This window comes from Bicyclus anynana, chromosome 21 (genome assembly GCF_947172395.1).
Source record: "Bicyclus anynana chromosome 21, ilBicAnyn1.1, whole genome shotgun sequence".
Taxonomy (NCBI): Eukaryota; Metazoa; Arthropoda; class Insecta; order Lepidoptera; family Nymphalidae; genus Bicyclus; species Bicyclus anynana.
In genome coordinates this window covers 9197699-9201762 of record NC_069103.1, presented here as the reverse complement: position 1 = coordinate 9201762, position 4064 = coordinate 9197699, and positions in this window count along the sequence as shown.

The window sequence follows — 4064 nt, the reverse complement described above, 5'->3', positions numbered from 1 at the left end:
AAAATGAAGCAAATAGTTTTAATTTCATCATAAATCCATAATTAATCAGTGAATATCGAACTGAGAACAACACGCCAATAAGGCGTCTATTTCATACTTCGAAACATTAACAAAATCGTAAATATTTAAAATCGATATAAGAATGTAAGTATCTCAAACTTTCTTTCACATCACTACATTATGTACAGTGAGAACTTGGTTTTATTAATGAAAACGTGATCTAAAAAAGATATTAAAAAATCTGTGTCATTTTCGGAGGAAATCGAGCTTAGATTTTGCATATATCTTATACTAAACTAGAAGTTTTTGCCCATTTTTTACACAATTCAATAACACAAAAAGGAATTTTTACGGAGCTCTTTAACCGACGAACACGATTACAACTACTTAACATCTATTCTATAGGGACAGTTTTTATAATCGCATTAGATCGTTGATCATATACTATGACAGAAAAGTAACGTCTAGCGAGGCAGGTCCTATACAATAATTGGTCTGAGTGGTAATTTTCAATTTCAATTTTGAAGCATAAAAATAAGTATTTTCATACAAACTTGCGAGAGCCTCTAGTCTTCTTTAATTCGGCCGGGATATCACAAAATCCATTCTTAGCGGATTCTTACTAACTATAGACTACCTCCCGGCCAAATTTCATCATTGTACGTCAAGTGGTTTCCAAGATTTCACTACTTTGTATTATTATTATTATTAACAATTGTAAACATATTCAAATGTACCTAAGTTTTTTTTGGTGAAAACCTTGTTTTTTATAATGTATAGCGGATGCTCGCGACTTCGTCCGAATGGATTTCATTTTTCACAAATTCCGCGGGAACTGTCGCGGATTTTAGAACTTTTAAAGGGGAACAATAATTCTGTCATACATGACTTTTGCGAAACTTTAATCCACGTGCGTGACAAATATCGGACCCCGTTATTGCTATGCACTTAGGAAAGTTCAATTGAAACCGACGGTAGAGGAGCCGCGTGTGAGCAAAAGCAAAACTGTCAGAGTCGGAAACTCAGTAACAAACAGCAAAACAGAGATTAATGATTAAAATGTTACGTACTTTTGATTCCTCCTAGGTATCTGATCATAGTCTGAGACTTTGTACCACATGTACCACATTCTAGCAAATAAATGATTTGATTTGAATATATTTTTCTCTGTGGTAAGTTCCAGTTCTTCAAGTAACGTCAAAATAGTTCGGACTCGTGGAGAGAGAATGGTACAGACCTATGGTTCAGACCATGGTTCAGACTATAGTCCATTTATTACCCGCGAAACGTAACTTTAGCGCTGAGCGAAACACGGTGGAAAAATTATAATTGCAATAAAAACATTATTGCAATTATAATTTTTTAATTCAAATTTCAAATTTCCTGCCTTAATAAAATACTCGTAGCTTCGCCAATCTCACTTTTGAGCTGTTTTAAAGAATATATTAATTCAGAAGATTCTCTTTTTAAAAAACAATGCACGTCATGCACCATTTTCCGTGCCTGTCTTCTCAAAACAGTATTTCTTCTAGACATATTCACTGTAAAGTCTCAAACAAACTAAAATATATATATTTAACAAATAAACTTAACGAAAACCAACAATAAAAATTAATAGCAATAACAAAACAATTCAGAACGCGACTGTACACTGGGAGTTCGCGGAGCGTCGTATCAGTGCCGGGGATCGAATACGACTAGAGAGCCAATCACCGCTACGGACGCTACGCACGCCCGCCCTTCATACCTGTAGCCCCCCTCCGATACCGTATTTTAGACTTCTGCGCATAAACGGTCAGCGCTAAAGTTACGTGCCGCGGGTTGTACTAATTCCGTAGAATTCTGACATTTATACTTCCGTTTCCGGTGTTTCTATATGTAAAACAGCTCCCATAAAAAAAGATGACAAGTTCAGCTAAAACGAAATTTATTCTGTCGGTTTTAAAAATGAAATTTATACAGGTTTATGTTTCAATTAATTTATAAATTAATATAATATTATCTTAATTTAAAGTAATACAATTTGCAAAATATCAAATTCGATAGAAATGACGTGGGGAAAAAATATCATCAACTAGCCAGACCAGGGAAGACAGCAGATTTCACAAACCTTTTTAATAAAATGAAGTATTATTTGCATTCGACTATTTATAATTTCATATTAATTGAATTTAAGTCCAAATGCAATGGAAATTCCATAGCTTTATAAACACCATTAACAGTTGTCTTTGTCCTGTAGAGGCACCTGACTGCTATTTGTTGACTGATTTTCTATAACTATTAAAAAAAATACAACTGACTTCAAAACATTAACGTACCTACAAAACTAAAAAGGGAAAAATAACATTGTAATATTTTCTACTTAATGATGACTTTAAAGTCCGCAAGCGGAAATAGAAATGTCAGTATTCCACCGAATTAGTAAATGGACTATAGCTTTATATAATCACTTGATGCTTATTTTTTCCTTACTTAGCAAAATAAATTTATTTATTTATTTTGCATACAAATTAGTAATGCACATTTTAAAGCAAAATAAATAAATAAATTTATTTTGCTTTAAAGTGTGGATTTTGCTTATTTAAAATACTTTTCCGTAATATATTTAGGTAAAATAAATTTTCATACAATGAATGATTTTAAACTTGGTTTGATGAAAATAAACACGCAGAAAAAAGGTTTGTGACAACTGAAATTTCAAAAGTGACTGACAAATGGAACTGGAAATAGGAGTGTCAGAATTCTACGGAATTAAAAACAGACTATACTTTATTTACTTTATTGTATTTTAGTCCAGTAGGAACAATTTTTGGATTTACCGCCCAAAAATGTTTACACTCGACTAAAATACTAAAGTAGTCTGTACGGCCTTTAATAGATACTATTGCTTTAATCAAGATAAGCTATAGTCCATTTAGTCATTCTGTAGAATTCTGACATCAATTTCCGTTTCCGGTGTTTCTATATGTAAAACAGTTCCCATAAAAAAAGATGACAAGTTGAACTAAAACGAAACTTATTCTTTCGATTCTAAGAATGAAGTTTACACAGGCCTAAGATTCAATTAAATTATAAATAAATATAACATTATCTTAATTTTAACTAACACAATTTACGAAATATTAAATTCGATAGAAATGACGTGGGGAAAAAATATCATCAACTAGCCAGACCAGGGTAAACAGCAGATCTCACAAACCTTTTTGATAAAATGTAGTATTATTTGCGATGTTATTTTCGACTATATAAAATTTTATTTCAATTTAATTTATGTTCAAATGCCATGTCCATAGCTTTATAAACACCAATAATTGTTGTCTTTATCCTTTAGAGGCACCTGACAGCTGTTATTTGTTAACACTAGAATCGCCGCCATCACAGTTTTGTAATGAAAAATTCTTTTACTGTTTGAAAGCTATAGGCCATATATTTCATCTCCTTATTCCTAAGACAACGGAAACTATGTGAGTGATACTGCGAGATTCTGCTAATAGAATGGTTCGAGGTACATTACCTAGAACCACCGTTGGGCTACTTTTATCTCACCTGTATCTATAACTATAATTCGATTATAAATCATCAACATAAATATATAATAAATTCATCATAGATAACTTAGCAGTACAACTACAACAAGAGTATCACTGTTATTCGTTTACCCCAACACTACGAGTTTAACTTAACCTGCTAGGCCAACTCAATCGAGTTGGCCTAGCAGGTTAAGGGTCATGTGGCGAAGACCACCACCACCAAATTTACCACTTAATTGACAATGTTAACGATACTTCTATTATTGAGGATGACTATGATGATAATGATGTTGATGATGATGCTAATTAATAAATAAAACTATCTATAATCACTTATGATATTTATATTTTCCCAAAACAGCAAAATAAATTATTGTTATTTTACTTCAAAGTGTGAATTATTTAGATTTTGTTTATTTAAAGTACTAAATAATTCTGTAATATATTTAGGTAAAATCAATTTTTATATTAAGAACGATTTTTAGTTTGGTTTGATGAAACAAACAGCAGAAAAAAGGTTTGTGGCAACTGAAA